This window comes from Hemiscyllium ocellatum, chromosome 17 (genome assembly GCF_020745735.1).
Source record: "Hemiscyllium ocellatum isolate sHemOce1 chromosome 17, sHemOce1.pat.X.cur, whole genome shotgun sequence".
NCBI classification, from domain to species: domain Eukaryota; kingdom Metazoa; phylum Chordata; class Chondrichthyes; order Orectolobiformes; family Hemiscylliidae; genus Hemiscyllium; species Hemiscyllium ocellatum.
The window spans coordinates 81,507,871-81,527,298 of NC_083417.1; the positions used below are offsets into that span (position 1 = coordinate 81,507,871).

At 43.6% G+C, this 19,428-nt stretch overlaps 1 non-coding gene across 1 annotated transcript; it reads left to right on the top strand.

Moving 5' to 3' along the window:
• Window positions 1–11,987: 11,987 nt before the first annotated feature.
• On the top strand, window positions 11,988–12,069 carry trnas-gcu (transfer RNA serine (anticodon GCU)). The gene has a single exon. It is a non-coding gene; the product is annotated as a tRNA-Ser (tRNA).
• The last annotated feature ends 7,359 nt before the right edge of the window (window positions 12,070–19,428 follow it).

A 19,428-nucleotide genomic window follows, 5' to 3' on the forward strand; every position in this document is an offset into this window, starting at 1 on the left:
CTGCAGCAGCATTGAGTAAAAAATGAGGTCTGCAGATGCTGGACATCACAGCTGCAAATGTGTTGCTGGTCAAAGCACAGTAGGCCAGGCAGCATCACAGGAATAGAGAATTCGACGTTTCGAGCATAAGCCCTTCATCAGGAATGAGAGAGAGTAGCCAAGCAGGCTAAGATAAAAGGTAGGGAGGAGGGACTTGGGGGAGGGGCGATGGAGGTGGGATAGGTGGAAGGAGGTCAAGGTGAGGGTGATAGGCCAGAGTGGGGTGGGGGCGGAGAGGTCAGGAAGAGGACACCTGTACCTCCACACACATTATCTATTGCATCCGCTGCACCCGATGTGGCCTCCTCTATATTGGTGAGACAGGCCGCTTACTTGCGGAACGCTTCAGAGAAAACCTCCGGGCCGCCCGGACCAACCAACCCAATCACCCCGTGGCTCAACACTTTAACTCTCCCTCCCACTCCACCGAGGACATGCAGGTCCTTGGACTCCTCCACCGGCAGAACATAACAACACGACGGCTGGAGGAGGAGCGCCTCATCTTCCACCTGGGAACCCTCCAACCACAAGGTATGAATTCAGATTTCTCCAGTTTCCTCATTTCCCCTCCCCCCACCTTGTCTCAGTCGGTTCCCTCAACTCAGCACCGCCCTCCTAACCTGCAATCCTCTTCCTGACCTCTCCGGCCCCACCCCACTCTGGCCTATCACCCTCACCTTGACCTCCTTCCACCTATCCCACCTCCATCGCCCCTCCCCCAAGTCCCTCCTCCCTACCTTTTATCTTAGCCTGCTTGGCTACTCTCTCTCATTCCTGATGAAGGGCTTATGCTCGAAACGTCGAATTCTCTATTCCTGAGATGCTGCCTGGCCTGCTGTGCTTTGACCAGCAACACATTTGCAGCAGCATTGGGTCAAATTCCAGTCACATACGTGACGGTTTTTCTTATATTTATTTCTTCTCTACGTGTGCTGAAGTAACACAGTGAGGAATCAATCACTAGTGTCAGCCATATATACATGGGCTATGAAATGCTGAAGGTGTGAGAGCAGAGCAGTTTATTTTAACGTAGACCATTCACTGTTGGAATCTCAGGCTCAGGAATTTGGCAGAGAGCGAATTGGAGAGAAAGTTGAGCCGGGGCGTTTACCCCATTACATAACACGAGTTTCTGCGGTTGCTTTGTTGTTCACCTCATTTGTGTGTTTTGCATCTTTGAGGATTTTGAAGTTGTCCCCTTTCTACAAAAGGCCCGTGCTTTTGCAACATTGTAGAATAAATGCAGTACAATAACCGCCGATGCTGATTCAGTCTACTTATCCAGATATTGACCGCTGGAAACAGCACTGTGCACGCTCCTCGATTCTGGAAAACAACTTTCTCATAGATATTGTTACATTCCCACTCTCATGGTTATTTTCATTCCATCGGCTTCTGTTTTGCACGGAATCCAATTGAATAGATCTTGTCACTGTGTCATTTCTTTCCATGTGGTCAGATCTTGTGAACATGATATCACAGTGGGATTGTAAATGCTTGAACCAGTCGAGACTGTTCACTTTCCCATATGCAATTTATCCCCAGGTTGTGTTAAGATGATGGTCTGAATCGCTTCCTTCTCTTCCCTGTAACTCTGGGATGATGTGAGCTCTGAAATCTATGATCTGAACTGCAGCAAACGTGGAAAAATGTATACACATCAGCTGCGTGAACGATGGGACTCGCTGCAGTAACATCCCATGCTGATTCAGACAGCAGAAGCCTCCCCGTGACTTCAAGAAGCCCAGATACTGTTCCCGGAGAATGGGGAGAGATTCAGTTTTTCCTCGCAGTTCTGCATTTTCTATCTGCCTCAGATCGCATTATTTGGACAAGGGTTCCGAAAAGATGATTTCTTGTGCATGCATGATCTCCCTTTTTTACACCTTTCCAGAATTTCTATACTTCCCACTCCTGCCAGACCCCTACCCCGCTCCACAAACCCGTGTTTGATAGGGAGCTGAAGACCACGTTCAAGCTGCTCCCCACCAACACTGCGTGACAATGGAAGATGAATTCGTCCAGTTATCAATGAAGACCGCCCTGTTCCGGGAAAGCAGCTAGCACAGCCTCTTGGAAGAAGCGACTCAGAATGGAAAGGACCTGTGTTGAAAACTCTGTGCCTCTTTCACTCTGAAACTACAGCAATAGCCTTAGTTAACCAAAAAAAAACTCATCTAATTAATGGTTACCACGTCTGGCGCCATTCTGGCTCGTTTGTCTCGGGTGTTATATTGCCTCAGACAGTTGACATACATGCGAGAGGCCTCAGGTTCACCTTGCGGATGAGTTTTCGAATTTTTGACTGAGACGATATAATTTTGATGAGATCGAGTTCAGATAAAGATTCCAAAGCTTGAAAACATACACAAGCAAGTTCACGAACCGCATCTTCTCGGCCGTTGCTGCTCTGAGAAATGGATTGTCTAGCTTGTAATAATGCTGATCTTGCCAATGTGGGTTTTGCTGAGCGCATGTCCTTATACGTAGTAACCTGAATTCCTGAGTATGGTCAAATTTTTCTTTTCTCACGCTGTAATCTGCATGTCCTTGATTACTATGATCCGCCTTTACCAATCGCAAACAAAGCTTTCCACTGTACTTAGGTCCATGTGATAATCAATCAATCAAAGCACAGTCATTTCCTCATTGCGTGGAGCCAGCAGAGCGAAGGTGGGCTGTATGGCCTCAGTCTGCAGTGTGACACATTTTCTGATTCTGATTGAAATTGCAATTAAAACAGCAGAATTTGGGAAGTTACAGAGTGGTTATATTGACACAGCCGGGACACATCTGTGCCACAGTATATCACACAATAACAGTGAAGATCTTTTGACATCATCCTCGAAGGTACACGCTACAAAAACCTGAAGACTGCGGGAAACTGCTGTGGTCAGCGATAACAGAGCGGCCCAGAGGGATAGTGTTAGGCGCATAATCCATAAAATTAATGAATGAAAAGTATCCTTTGCTCGATGACAATTCCGGCTTTCAGTGTGTGCAATGCCACTGCCAGAATTTCGCTATAACAGTGCTCCGTTCTTCGCATGACATATTGATGAGCCTTCTACGTCCTTACACTCAATGGTATCTGAAACAGATACACCCGCCATATTTATACATTTGAGGAAACACACGTTTGAAGTTATGGAAGCATTTTTTGCCGTTCTCTGTCCGTCTCTTATGACCTGATTCGCAAAGTCACTTGCCTGAGCTGGGAATACACTGGCGAAAGTGAGAGAAATCAGTTGTGGCGTGTACCATGCCCATGACGCCTTGCAGTTATTCCCCACTTGTGCCTCACAGCAGGGTCCTCCGGTGAAACGAACAGCTGTGAATGACATGTGGATCAGTATGTTGGAGACAGCATTTCGACACAGACACAGTTTACTATTATTAGAACAAGCACTACGAATGATGAATAACCTCAGAGAGAAGCAAGCGATAAAGATTTGCTGTGGACTCGATGGGCTGAACGGCTACTGTCGGCAAGTGAATGACGTCACACGTCTCTGCCGTCCCTCTCCCTGTCTCTGTGACAGAGTGATTGAGGGATAAAAATAATGGCTCTCTTTTAATCTTCCCTTCCACTTTGGACGACCTGCAGCCCCGCACCTCCTGGCTGTGGGGCTGGTTCTCAGCGAGTGAGTGTTTCATTCGGAGTCACTTTATCTGGGAGTTGGGACTCAGATGTTAACTGATGCCCGATTGCAGCAAAGAAGCCGACGCCTCTGAAACAAAAGCCTTTCAGCAGGGTTGTTCATCGAAGATTGATTCTGAACATCAAATGGGCAGCACAAAAATGCACGTATTTGAATTTTACTCAGGGAGGAGAGTCCACAGCACATTTCTTTCTTTCCCACCAGCTCAGCCTCTTTCTCTCTCTCTCAAATAAATGATGTTTGGAGGAAGTTCGCAATCAAAGTTGCTAAGTTCCAGCGGTGCTCTTACACCTGGCTATGCCGGTGAGAGGAAGCTTCAGAGCATATCCACACTTACATCCTTTCATAATGCCTGCAAGTGGAGGGAAATGGCGGAATACTCTGCTAATAGAGGCAGCTCAGTCCACAGGGATGGGATAAATAGCACCGTCCCGCGTGGGGACATTCTGCAGATCAGACACAGTGCACTTTATCATTAGGATCATACCAGAGTGAGAGTGCTTGAGAAGGCCAATCAGTCACTCGTACCTGATGCCAACTCGGGAGTTGCAAAAGATTGGTGAAAGTGGAAACACTAGTGACTTGTTCACGTTTCCAGTGTTTCCGTGAAGCAGGAAGCAGAAGAAGATACATTATGAAGCGATTGAGATCTGACTACAGGAGCAGAAAATAAGTTGTACAGTGCAGAGGAGAGCTTTGAAATATTGAATTCTGGTTTATGGGGCGATCATGCTTTCACGAGGCCACGCTGCTACAGAAGGAAATGTCAGCGTCTCTCAACATTGTGATGTCACAGGCAAATGTCGCCGTTACACTGCAGGAAATTCCTTTTTCCAATGTGAGGGAAGTCCCAATGTAAAGTAGCTTATATATCAAATCCGTTCACATAAATAATTCCACTGCACCTCAGTGTGTTGTATTGTCTCCTTTTCACTTTACGTGTCATTGTGCCTGCACTGAAGGAACATTGCTCCTTCTGTGTGTCTTTTACAGTCTGGGTGATGTTGGGCAGTTGTATTGACCCATCTTCTGACAGAATTTTCCACTTCACTTCAGCCCGCCCTAACTTCGCTATCTGATCCCATTCCCGTTGTTTAGGTGTTAAACGCTCGTCTCAGATCCAGCCTGCCCTCACCCAAAATAAATGGAAAACTCAGTCAAAATGCGATCACTGCAATCGAAGGATATCTTCACTCCAAGGTCATTGATAATTCCAAAGATAAAGTTAGGACTGCAGATGCTGGAGATCCGAGTTTGTAGGGTGATGCTGGAAAAGCACAGCAGATCAGGTAGCATCCGAGGAGCAGGAGAATTCAAGTTTCAGGCTTCAGGCCTCATCAGGAATAAGGCTTGTGAGTCGCGGCTGAGAGATGAATAGAAGTGGTGTGGGTTTGAGGGTAAATAACTGGAAAGCAATAGATGGATGAATAGGAGGGAGAAGATAATAGGTCAGAAGTGGCAGTGATGGAATGGGTCGAAACGGCGGTGGCGAGTTGAAGGCTTGGGCTTGGGAGAGCGGAAATGTGGAAACTGTTCGAATTCATATTTATCCCGTGTGCTGTTAGGGTCCCAAGCCGGAATGTGTGGCGTTACTCCTCCAGGCGTCGGGTTGTAACGATTTGACATTGGAGGAGGTCCAGGACCTGCATATCTTTGACGGTGAAGGAGAGGGAGTTGAAGTGTTTAGCCATGGGATGGTGAAATTGGTGGGTACATGTGTCCTAGAGATGTTCTCTGAAATGATCTGCAAGAAGGTGTCCTGTCTCCCTGATGAAGAGGAGATCACACTGGGTGCAAAGGATGCAGTAGATGACATTGGTAGCTTTACAGGTGAAGTTCTAATGGATGTGGAATGATCCCTCCGCGTCTTGGTGGGAGATGAGGGGAGTGGTGTGGGTGCTAGTTTCACACTTCCTTTAGTGCCAGCGAAAGGTACCAGGAGAGGGTTGTGGGTTGGTTGGGGGAGTTGTGGACCTGAAAACGGGATCGTGAAGGGAATGGTCTTTTTCGAGTGCTGGCAGGGCTGGGTAGCACAATATATCTCTGGTGATGGTGTCTGTTTGGAGGTGGCATCAGTGGCAGAATATGATGCGTTTTATGCGGAGGTTGGTGGGTGGAAGGTGAGCACCAGGAGGTTCTGTCCTTGTTGAGTTGACAGGCCTGGGGTTCAAGGGTGGTGGTGTGTGAATTGGCGGAGATGCACTGGAGGGCGTTGTTAACCACGTGGGAAGGCAATTTGTGATCGTAGAAGAAGGACACCAACTGTGCCTTTCTGAACTGTAATTGGTCATCATGGGAACAGATGTGGTGGAGGCGGAGGAATTGTGAGTAAGGAATATCGTTTTTGCACGAGATAGGGTTGGAGCAGATGTTGTCTAGATACGTGTGGGAGTCGGTGGGCTTGCAGTATATGTCTGTAATTAGTCAGTCGCCAGAGACGGTGATGCAGAGGTCCAGGAAGGCGATGGAATTTGCCAAGATGATCAGGATAAATTTGAGTTGTGTGTGGAAGGTATTGGTAAAGTTGGTGAGTTATTGAACCTCCTCATTGGAGCACGACGTGGCGCCAATACATTCATTAATGTAGCAGAGGAACAGGTGGAGGATGGTGTCTGTGTAACTGTGAAAGATGGACAGTTCTGCGTATCTGACAAACAGGCAGGCATAGCTAGGTCCTATGCAGCTGTCCATGACTACCCATTTCAATGGAGGAAGTGGGAAGATTGGAAAGGGAAGTTGCTGATTGTGAGGACCAGGTGGATGAGGATGTCCGTGGAAGGGTACTGGTTGGGATGGTGTGAGATTAAGAAATGGAATGCTTGCAGACTTCTGTCATGGCAGATGGGTTTGTACAGGGACTGGATGTCCATGGTGAACATGACGCGTTGGGGCCAGGGAAACGAAATTCTTGGAGGAGGTAAAGTGCATAGGGGTGTCACAAATGCAAGTGGGCATTTCCTGGACTGGGGAGATAGGATTGTGTCGAGATAGGAAGAGATGATTCGGATGGGACAGGCGCAGGCTGAGACAAAAGGTCGACTGGGGAAGTCAGGTTTATGAATCTTAGGAAGGAGGTAGAATCGGGGAGTGCACGGTTCACGGACATTGAGGTTGGAGGTTGTGGTTGGCAGATGCCCAGAGGTGATGTGATTGTGGATGGTCTGGGAATTGGGAGGAGGGGTTGTGTTCGGGGTCAGTCAGAGGAGGTGCCTGCGAGTTTGTATCTGGCTTCTGCTTTGTCCCTCAACCCGACTCACAAGCCTAATTTCTGATGAATGGCTGATACCTAAATCGGCCATTCTCCTGCTCCTCAAATGTTGCCTGACCTGCTGTGTTTTTCCAGTACAACACTCTCTACGCATTCACTTCACACTAGCAGGTCCATGCTGTCTGTTTGATTCTCGAGAGCACTGTCCTCAAGAACTGTGACAAAATCTGCCAATCTGAAACAAAAGCATAAATTGCTGTAAAATCACAGGTGTTCAGGCACCATCTGTGCAGATGAATCACAGTTAACGTTTCACATTCACTGAGTCCATCTCTCCACAGATGCTGCAAGACGTCCTGAAATTTTCCAGTAACGTATGTTTTCGTTTGATTTTCAATATCAGCATTTTTTTTCTTTTATGTTTTCTTATTTTCTGCCAAAAGATTTTGGCTAAAGATTACGTTAAATGGTTTAAATATGACTGCGATAGAACGGCCAGATTCCACCAGCCCGCTACTTTTATTTGGTTCACGTGACCAATGCCTTTCCACTTGTTCACCGCCCCAGCTGGACTGCATATAAATTGACAAAATTGTGGCATTCTCTCGGATTGGTAATCAGGAGCGAGATTGATTGAAATTGTTGAAAATGTAAGATAAATTGAGAAAATGCAGGATATTAAACGGGAAACTGAAAGGGAAAGAGAGAACAGCGAATGACAGCTTTTTGACAAAACTGAAATGTAATTCCTCAAGATTCAGAAAGTGCTTTCATCCACAAACATACCACAATGCAGAATGTAATTTTTGGGACAACAAATGCAAGCAGATTGCGAAATCTTAGTTTTAAAGTCTTAGTGCAACTCTTTTGGTTTTAATGAACGCACACATGGGATTCAGTGCTGTAATGATCCCCTAAACTGGAGAAGGAAATCCTTGCCTTCAAGAATACGTCCAGAATGTTCACTGATTCATCCCAGTAATGGCAGGACTGTCCTCTGGAAGCGTATGAGTAAAATCATTCAATGTTCCATGGAGTTTCGAATGAGTGGTGAAGGGAATGTCTGGGAGATGATGGTTTGGTGGTGGGAGGAGAGGTCGTGATAGGGGTCAGTAGGAGGAGGTGCCTGCGAGTTGGCACCTGGCTTCAGCTTTGTCCCTCTGCCCGACTCACGAGCCTAATTCCTGATGAATGGCTTATGCCTAAGTCGTCCATTCTTCTGCTCCTCGGATATTGCCTGACCTGCTGTGCTTTTCCAGTACAACACTCTCTACTCATTCATTATTATTGTCTCATTTCACACTATCAGGCACACGCTGTCTGTTTGATGCTCGAGAACACTGTTCCCATGAACTATGACAAAATCTGCCAATTTGAAACAAAAACAGAAATTGCTGTAAAATCACAGGTGAGCAGGCACCATCTGTGCAGATGAATCACAGTTAACGTTCACATCCACTGGGTCCGTCTCTCCACAAATGCTGCAAGACGTCCTAAAATTTTCTAGCATCGACTGTTTTTGTTTGATTTTCAACATCGGCAATTTTTTCATTTACGTTTTCTTCTTTTCTGCCAATATGATTTGGCTAAAGATTACGTTAAATGTTTTACATATGACTGCAATGCAATGGCCAGACTTTACCAGTCCGCTACTTTTATTTGGTTCACATGACCAATGCCTTTCCACTTGTTGACCGCACCCTACAGCTGCACTGCATATAAATTGACAAAATTGTGGCATTCTCTCAGATTGATAATCAGGAGCGAGATTGTTTGAAATTGTTCAAAATGTAAGATAAACTGAGAGAATACGGGATATTAAACGGGAAACTGAAAGGGAAAGAGAAAACAGTGAATGACAGTTGTTTGACAAAATTGAAATGTAATTGCTCCAGATTCAGAAAGTGTTTTCATCCACAAACATATCACAGTGTGGAATGTATTTTTTAGGACAGCCAATGCAAGCAGATTGCAAAATTTTAGTTTTAAAGTCTTGCTGCAACTGTTTTGGATTTAATGAACGCACACATGGGATTCAGTGCTGTAATGATCCCCTAAACTGGAGAAGGAATCCTTGCCTTCGAGGATACGTGGGAAATGTTCACTGATTTATCCCAGTAATGTCCTCTGGAAGCATATGAGTAAAATTATTCAATGTTTCTTGGAGTATCGAATGAGTGGTGAAGGGAATGTCTCCATTCACAAATTAATCATTCAATAGAATTCAATACAGGGACACATGTAATGATGAACAAGTTGAACAAGAACACGGACATACAATGCACACTAACTATGACAATTACTCTGTGAAAACTGTTGATTTCAGATCCACGGTGGCCTTTGGTGATGGCATTTACTGTCCAGAACCAGTGTGCACTGGAATGACTGGAGACACACTATGAAGTGTTTGAACTTCAGTCGCCTTTAGAAATAGCTGAGACTCACTCAGGGCTTGGGGAGTTAGAGATGTTGACCTCATAAACCTTTCGAACATTTCGTGGAAGAATAAAGGGAGTGATAGATAATTTTCGTCTCCATAGAGACGATGTTAACGAACTGGATAGATAATAATTTACCTTATTGGAGTTTATGCATAGAGGCGTCATATTTAAAAAGCAAAGATTTCATAGCGTAACTGTGAAATCTGTAGGTCACCCTCAGTGGGAGCATTGTGTGTAATCCTTGTCCTCATGCTCCACCAAAAACATGTACAGAGGCACAGACTCTGTTCCCTGGATAGCAAGGTATTAGAACGCCAATGACGTTGTTTACTGAGACATAAGGATATCAGAAACGATACAAACGGGGTGATAGAAAGAATGAAGGAGTTTATTCACAAGATTTGGAAATGCTGGTGCAGAAACACGCAAGTTTGAAGTAAACAAATGAGATTTTCACAAAACGTGAGGGTTGAATGACTAAATCGGGGAAACTCCTTCTTTCGTGTGCATCAATAACTATAGTTAGAGCTTCAAAACCATTTGTGAATGTTTGGATGAGAGTTTCTTCCACTCAATAGAGTTAGTCAAATCGTGAACGACTTTCCAGAAATAAAGTGTAGAATCTGATTTCACAGTGTTTTAAAAGATACCCGAAAAAACATACAAGGAGAAAGTCTTACATTGAGAGAAATTCAGTGTGGTTGCGTAAAAATTTCGAATTTGGTTGACTTCAGACACTAAAACATTTCATGAACACGTGCAACTGAATAAGATTGAGTATAAAAAGTTCATGGATTGGTAAGGTGTGGCGTATTATTCAAGGTGAAACTCTGTAAATGGAGCTGATGTCCTAAAATAACTTCAGACAGAAGTTATATCCTAATGATAGGAATTGAATCGTCACTTGGACTTTAAAGATTTGACCACATTCACATGATGTTACGTATATTTCCTACATTCTTAACTCAACCCAAGAAATGCACCAAGAAGACTCTGTCCTTTTGTGTTGTTAACCCTCTGTACTTCTCTGCAGCATGCCGTTGAAGATAAAATCTGCTCAAACCAACATTCAATTCAATACGAAATTCAAACGGTCCTATGTGTGTTTTTTCTTTTGATTATTGCAATAACCTTTGTAGTTTGTAACAAACTGCATAGCATGAAACCAGTTCAGCATCTATTTTCCCGGAATTTAACGCAGTGCACATGTCAAACGTTATTCATCTGCTGAAAAATCACCTTTGGCTCTCTCTCCATACCTGTCTCTTCACGTTTTAAATACTGGTTTGTTGATCAAGGAGTCATTATCCAGAAAAGGACGTTTGCCAATCCACAAACACGGGTATTTTCCCATAAACTTGGCTTTGCTCAATATCACCTTCCATCCGTACCCCTCAAGACAATGAATAATTGAAGCTGCTCCATGTGAGGCTCAAATTTAAAACTTCGGGAGAGCACAGCCCATTATACTGGCACAGAGATACTGTGCACTGCCCACCTGCAGCACAGGAGCAACACATTAATGCTTACCTCCACATTCCTGGTTGTACCTTAACGTTTGGGAAACTGAGTTTCTCTGATTCCATGGCTAGTAACGATCATCTTCACCAGTGGTTCTGTACCTGAGTGAGGAAAGTGGTGAGCTAATCATTGCAAAGGTGGGTAGATTGTTGAAGTATACAATGTCAACATTTGCCTTCACTAACCAATGTACATTTTATTTTGTTTTTTATCTGTAGAAACCTTAACATTTTCATCTTTAACAGACTCAATGACAGATCTCCATTGTGACTCTGGCATCAAATTCCAAAGTGTAAACCCCCTCTGAATTCTTCCACCACAGTCCGTTGTTTGGGAAGTGTTCCTGTTATGGGAAATGCACTTCCCCGCGTGTCAACTGCTGCTCCCAGCATTCTCTCTGGTACTGCACTCATTTTCCTTCTGACACTTGCTCACTGTGTTGCTGTGATCATACAGTGACTTGGTGAAGCATGGCCCAGGAAAATGACACAGATCAAGGGTTTTGCATTGTTGAATTCAATTGTCAGTTTAGCCTCATTTAGGATTTTGAAATTGTCTGTTCTGTACACAGGTGCGTGTCAAAAATATCTGAGCGGAAGAAAGGTGTTCCGAATAATGACATTGAGCACTATGCACTCTCCTCCAGTCTGGAAAACAATTCCTCACAGGCAATTTAATCGACAATAGACAATAGGTGCAGGAGTAGGCCATCCTGCCCTTCCAGCCAGCACTACCATTCATTATGACTATGGATGATCATTCTCAATCAGTATCCTGTTCCTGCCTTATCCCCATAACCCTTGATTACACTATCCTTATGAGCTCTATCCAACTCTTTCTTGAAAGAACACCTCCTGCTTTTTCGGGTTCTTCATTCCGTTGACTTCAAATCTTCACAGAATTCAACAGACTTTGTTACATAGTCTTTTCTTGATTTTTGTTCAGATCACTGTGAGCAGAGTGTCACAGTGGGAATGCCGTTGCCCCACAACCCAGATGTCAGACCATAGTCTTGGGACCGTACTGTCCTACTTAGCATTTCACTGGACCAGGGAGAAATATTTACTGTTCTGCATAATTTACGCAATTCACTTATTCATAAGTGCATGCATATGTGATGAGGTGGCCGAGAGGTTAAGGCGATGGACTGCTAATCCATTGTGCTCTGCACGCGTGGGTTCGAATCCCACTCTCGTCGCTGTTTTCAATGTTGCAATTTTTGTATGCTCACACCTGTCTTATTGAAATTGGAACTTCAATGGTCAATTTATATGCATCGACGCTATTATAAAATCTCAAAGAATAATTTGAGTCAGTTGCTTAAACTGCTTTGAAACGAAGATCGCATTGGGATAATGAAAAGTAACGCGATTTTCTTTTTCAAGTCAAGGTGCTGTGACCTTTTATCATATGAAAGAGATCCAGGAAAACCAAATAACAAGAGATGCGAAGGGCATGTTTATGTCATGGGATTCTTAATGACTGTTTTGTCAAATGAAATCTGGAGCAGGTTGAGTAGAAGTGATTCATGTTGGTGAGAAGAGCACAGAGAGACAGCACAAAATAATGGAAATATTTCAAAAGGGGCAGGGCGAGGATGTTGGGCACCGAGAACTGGCTATAAATGCACAGGAGAGAATTGCATATATGGGTGCCATGCATGGATACGGAGAGACTTACACATTGGTCTCTTCCTCACCCTTTGCTCTCGCCATTGATGAAGGCTGGGAACAAGGCACAGATAAACACAAGATGTGGGAAGCAAGCTCCAAAACGTTATGCACACACTGGATGCATCACAATGAACTATGAACAACTGGAGAAGTCAGCATGTTCACTGTAGGGACTGAACCTAAACTGTGGATCAATAATCGCAAATTCATGCAGCATTAGCATGAAAAATGATTTAATGCGTCTTTATACGCATGTCATTAATACACGTTTCGTTCTAATACCCGTGTGGTTGAAAGAAGAGGACGCCACATGTAAAGATGGATGACAACGTAACCAAGTTTGTTTTGAAATTGAGATCCATTTCATCATTGTACACAGTGGACAAGTTCATTTTAAATAATACAAACCACATTCCCTCACCTGGAATAAAAGTGCAATTTCATTACAAACATTGCCCTTGCTAAGTGGCAGTTACTCAACATGAAACATATTGAGCATACATCAATTAGCACCATTATCTAACTTCGGATTGACTGCAATATGCACATGATAAACAATATTTAAGAAAGAATGTCTTTTGGAAGTAATGATTTGGGGCTGACGAAAAATAATATTAAATTCACATGATGTGGATATTCCACCAATGGCTCCAATGGTGGAAATGGTCAGTGGGCACTATTTCTAAGTTGATATAGAGGTGTGTGAGTTGCAAGCGTTGGGAGCTCTCACCTCATCTGGAGCAGCGTCTGCTCACATGGACCAGGGAGCATTGTGACATCAGTCTGTGAGTTCCAACCACACCTGGAGCAGCTTTTATTGACGTGGAGCAGCAGAGAGCATTGGGACATCAGACTGGGAAATGCAGACTCACCTGGAGCAGCCTGTATTGACATGAAGCAGCAGGGAGCATTGGAGCATCAGACTGCGGGATCTTACCTAATTTGAAGCAGCTTCAGTTGACAAGGAGCTTTGCGAGATCCGTCTGGGAGCTCCACTCTTACCTGGAACAGCTTTTAATGTCAAGTAGCAGCGGGAAGCATGGGGACATCAGAGTGATAGATCCAACCTCAACTGGACCGCTTCTACTGACATGGAGCAGGGAGCATTGAGGCATCAGACTGGGAGCCCCTACTTAAATTGGAGAAGCTGCTATTGACATGGAGAAGCAAGGAGCATTGCAACGTCAGGTTGGGGGCTCCAACCTCACCTGGAGCTGCTGGTATTTGCATGGAATAGAAGGGAGGATTAGGACATTAGGCTGGGGGAAAGGATATTCAACTATTTTAATCTGAAATAAAATAGGTTTCAAAACTCCGATGTTAATTGATTTATGAAGAAACTTTCCCAGGAAAATAATTAATACTTTCGATACTAAAGACAAGTCCTGCAAATATCCAACTCAGGAAAATGCATTGGTACTGAGAGAAATGGGAGTGATGTTTCATGTCTTTGTCTTTTCTTTTCTGGCCGACTCTGCACTGGATTATATCACCGGAAGGACGTTTTCACTCATTTCACGTTGTTCACTTGCCTGCAAATACGGACAGGTCATTAACGTAATCTAAATCTGAAAATTAATGGGAATATGCGATGTTATGATTAGGCTGGAGTTTACCTCTAATTAGGGTGAATACGCAGCAAATTAAGTTGCAATTTTCTTGATCAGCAGCGACATCATTGATTGGCTGCTCAAATTGTGAATGGTAGTTCTGTTTAAGACAATTTGAAGTGGATCATTGATGGTGATTATCTTTGTTGTTTGTTCACCTTGTGACTGTTACTGTTATTGCTCATATCATTGTCAGCACCACAGCTCTGCAGCGTGCAAAATTTCAGTTGTGCATCTGGCCAGTGGTCCAGCCATTCGTATGGCTACGGATCAGGCAGGTGCAGGTTCAAATTTTGCTTGGTGCAAGCGCATTGTGGAGATTCAGCACACATCCAAACTTTTTTATGTTACACCGAGGTGGATAATATTTGAAATTTTCATCTCCACGAACGAAAATTCGTTTACTGTCTTCGATCAATTAAACATTACCAAGACCTCTCAAAGTTAAAAATCACATTGCATCAGATTGTACCGAACAAGCATATTTGGAAGCACCAGTGTTCCGTGCACTGTTTCTTCATCAGGTGGTTGTCAACTGTTGGACTCTAATCTGGCTTTGTATGATTTTTAAATTTGTCCACCCCAGTCCAACACCAACACATCTAAGTCATGGATACCATCGACACTACGAACGGTCAGTTAAAGTCCAGATGATCTTCCAAAAGATCGCGTAAATTGACACACATATCAAGTTTTTGCAGAAAGGCACCCACCTGATGAAGGAGCGGCTCGCTGAAAGCTAGTGTTTCCAAATAAACTTGCTGGACTATGCCCTGACGTTGTGTAATTTTTAACTTTGTCTACCCAACTCAAACACTGGCACTTCCATATCATTGAGAACATCAGTCATATCCCAGCGCTGTCAGAGAAGGCAATCTTGGAATAGCCTCACACATTGTTCATAAGGTACGTTTAACTTTCAAAAACCAACCCACTCAATCGCTGCAGCTCTTGTGCATGAAAAGCACAGAAAAGAAATAGCTGAGACTCGGTTTTGTCAGTTCTTTGAAACTCTTTGGGAATTGGAATCAGAGGAGAATGAAGAATGAGCTGTCCAACTGTGCAGAGAGAGGAAAGGCACTTTTCCCTTCATTCAAGGGTTGGGGTATTGACTGATCTAAGGCATTAAAGAGATTCCTGGTAAAGCTGCTCTCTCTGCGTCAAGAACAATAAGTCATGATTTCCTGAACGGTAAAGAAACCCAGGCCATTCAGTTAAAGCGCCGAATACTAACCACTATACCACCAGGGATGAGGGCAGAACCAGTTGCGCTGTTTCTTCATATCACGGCTTTTGGAATTATGTCACTGCAGATATGTTTGCCCTCAAAAATGATTGAATTATCGAGTGTTTACAGCACAGAAATGGATCCCATCATCTCACTTCCCAGCACTTGGTCTGTAACTTTGTAAACTCTGGCGTTTCACGTGTTCATCTCAATGCTAATTTCTCTGGAACGTTTTAATCTCGTAAGACACAATAAATGGAATTGAAGTTTGAGATGTGAAAAATGTGTTCACACCCAGTCGGGGAGCTGAATCCCATTTTTACACACAGACTGAAGCACGCAGACACATTTCCCCAGGAGAGACTCAGGACTCGGGAGAAAACAAGCAGAAAGTAACATTTCACCCACTTGGCTGATATTGTCCCATTTCAGACTTCAACACCAGCAAAGAAAGGAAGCACTCAGCCCCTCCCGTCCCAGTGTTCCTTGCTCATTCTTTCCCCATCAGTCTCTAGTTGATACGATCTCACCTCGTTCTTGCTGCCAAACTGGACTACTGCTCACGCCCGTTTTTTCCTGTCCTGCCGAACCGTTTTCCTCAAATTATTGGAATGAAAAACAGGAATGGGCTATTTCAAGCACTTTTCTAGTTTACAAGAACAGTGTTATCACCACTGAGCCAGCACATTGCCAACTCAGAGAGAAACTGAAATACAACAGACGATTGGATAGCCTCAGTATTGTAAAACAACCAACAAGACGGGAATAGAGCCGAGGGGACCATGCATAGACGGATGGCAAAATAGAATGACGAATCTCATGATGTCCAGAGTGGTGTTAACAGAAATCTTCCCTGTTAGTATAGTGATGAGGATTCAATGCTTTCACTGTAATGGCTTGTTAAAGTTTAACGTTTACAGTAATCAATATGAAATAATGCCTAATCTTTCAAAGCAGAATGATGCTGTGCAGCAGTCCAAATCACTTCCCTGTATGTTACATGTCCACACCAGCAATGTCAGCTGTAATTGCCTGACGTTCAATCAGTTTAAATCAAGAACGGAGAGGGTGTCACAAAAATGGAAGGGGAATGGTGGTTTGTGAGAGTTAACTACATGCCTAGTGGAGCCAGGTTTAATGTAGATAATGAATATTGTTATTCCAGTTTACCTTGGTATACTGATCACTCCGGATTAATTACCTACATTGTCTGCCCTTTGTGTGATGTTCTTTGTACATTTCACATCGGTACAATGTTCTGGGTGTCCACGCATTTTTAATTTGCCACATTTGACTCAGGTCGGTTTTGCAGCTTCATATTAAGGCCAACTAGTTTAGGAACAGAAAGACACCATTCAGACCACCAGGTCTGCTCTGCTACTGAATGGTTTCATGTCTGATCTAATAACCTTGAACTCCACTTTCTTGCCTTTCCCAAAAACGCTTTATGTCTTTGCTGTTTGAAGATCTGTCGATCTCAGCCTGATTCCACCGAATGGCCTTTCCTCAACAAACTTCTCGTACAAGAAAGTCCACTGATCCAGAACTGTCTGAGAGAATAAATGCTTCATCAGCTCTGTTTCAATTGTGAGATCCGCATTATAATAGGAAGTTAAATATCACACAACAACAGGTCATAGTCCGATAGGTTTCATTGGAAGCATCAGCTTTTGGAGAGCTGCTCCGTCATCAGTTGGTCGTGGAGTTCACAGTTGTAAGAAACAGAATTGATAGCAAAAGTTAACAGTGTGATGTAACTGAAATTATATATTGAAAAATACCTTGATTATTTGTTAAATCTTCCGTCTGTTCAAAATGACTATGTTATGTTCACTTCTTTGTTACGTGATTCACAAAACTTCCTTTTAATAGTTAAATTCTCAGGTAAACTTTGACAATTAGTCTCAACCCAGATATGTTGAAGTTGTTAGTTCCTGTGTGCTGTGTCCGTGCCATAATGTTTAAACTGACGTTAATCTAAAAAGAAAGACGCTGCAGGCAAGGATGTTTTGAGGCATGGTACATTGTTGAAACCGAGCAGAGGCTACAGCAACGGATGAATGAGCACTGTACATCGATCAACAGACAGGTGTGCCCCTTCCCGGTTGGAGAGCACATCAGCGGTCCAGGACATTCCACCTCGGAATTTCGGGTGACAACCTTCCAAAGCGGAATTCAGAGCAGGCAGCAGATAAAGGTGCCCGAACAGAGGCTGATAGCTAAGTTCGGTTCCCATGAGGATGGCCTCAACTGGGACATTTGGTTTATGTCATAATACAGGTGATCCCATTGCCCTATGTATATAGAGAGTCCCTCCTACACACACACACACACACACACACACACATATACGTTTGTGGGGTGAATGTGTACGTGCAGAGTTACAATGCACTTTGCTCAAAAAATGCAAGAATCCATGTCAGCCTCTGTTCACTCACTTACTAACATGAAAATCAGCCTAAACATTATGGAACAGATAGCAGCACACGGCGGCTGACACCAATTGTTCAAGTTCACCTGAGAATGTAACTTTAACATTAAAAGTTTTGCGCTTTACAAATGAAAGAAGTGAAGCTAACATGGGTTATTCTAACAGATGGGAGACGTAGCAAACTAACAAGGTATTTTTCAATGTATAATTTCAGTTAGATCACATTGTAAACTTGTGCTATAAATTCTGTGCTTTACAACAGTATACTCCATAAACTCCTGACGAATGAGCACCAGTCGGAAAGCTCGTACATCCAATTAAACCTGTTGGAATATAACCAGGTATTGTGTGATTTTCAAATTTGCCGACCCCAGTCAATAACCAGGATCTCCAAGTCATTTGATTCGAGGCACTCTGGTCACAGAACCAACCTTTCTGCATCCAAGTTTTTAAATCCTTGAAAAAACCTGTATGTTTCAAATATGATCATGTTTGTCATACTGAGTGAGAAGGTAAAGGCAACTGATTTCAGCATTTCTTCCCGTTTGATTTCATCTCCGATATGAAATTCTCACTGACTCTGACAGAACTGCTATCTTTGCCGTTTTGTAATGTCAGGAACTCATGTTCAGTTTCAGATTTTCATTAGGAACAACAATTTTATTTCCCTGACTGCAAATCAACATTGGGAAATAGCAGTGAAAGAGCTGAATTTCAGCGCTTGCAAACCAAAGAAGACATATGCAATGCTTACAACTTTTCTTGGTGTCTTTGTTTTTGCCTTTTTTGTTCAGTTGAAAAATGACAGTCATTGAGTTTTTAAAAGCATGGCGAACGGCCCTTCAACCTATTGAATCAGGATCAGTCATTAAACATCTAGTTTATAAAAACAGTTTCAAGCACGTGACTCATCGCCTGGTGTGTTCTAACATTTCCAGTCTTCAGTTAAATCGTTATTCAGTTTCTTAAGGGCTTAAGTGGAACAAAAACACCTTTGTGACCTAACAGTTCTGAAAGACAAATCTTTCTCAGAGCAGTTTGTCAGTTTTCTTCAAGATGCTGCCGAAAATGTTTCTGCACTCACATCTGAATTATTTTAGCCTGTTTCTTCTTCAGTTTCCTTCTTCTTTCTATTACATGGTTTAGATTCCAATACAGACACAAGGTGTATGTTGCAGAAGTCACGTGTTTGTACTTTCACTGACACTGTCTCAGCAGGAGCTACAGTCCTTCCCCACGCTGATTCAGACAGCACTGTCCTCCCTTTTTTAGATTAGATTACTTACAGTGTGGAAACAGGCCCTTCGGCCCAACAAGTCCACACCGACCCGCCGAAGCGCAACCCACCCATACCCCTACATTTACCCCTTACCTAACACTACGGGCAATTTAGCTTGGCCAATTCACCTGACCCGCACATCTTTGGACTGTGGGAGGAAACCGGAGCACCCGGAGGAAACCCACGCAGACACGGGGAGAACGTGCAAACTCCACACAGTCGCCTGAGTCAGGAATTGAACCTGGGTCTCAGGCGCTGTGAGACAGCAGTGCTAACCACCGTGCCACCATGCTGCCTGTGACATGTCCCATGGAGAATGGAAGGACAGGCATTAAT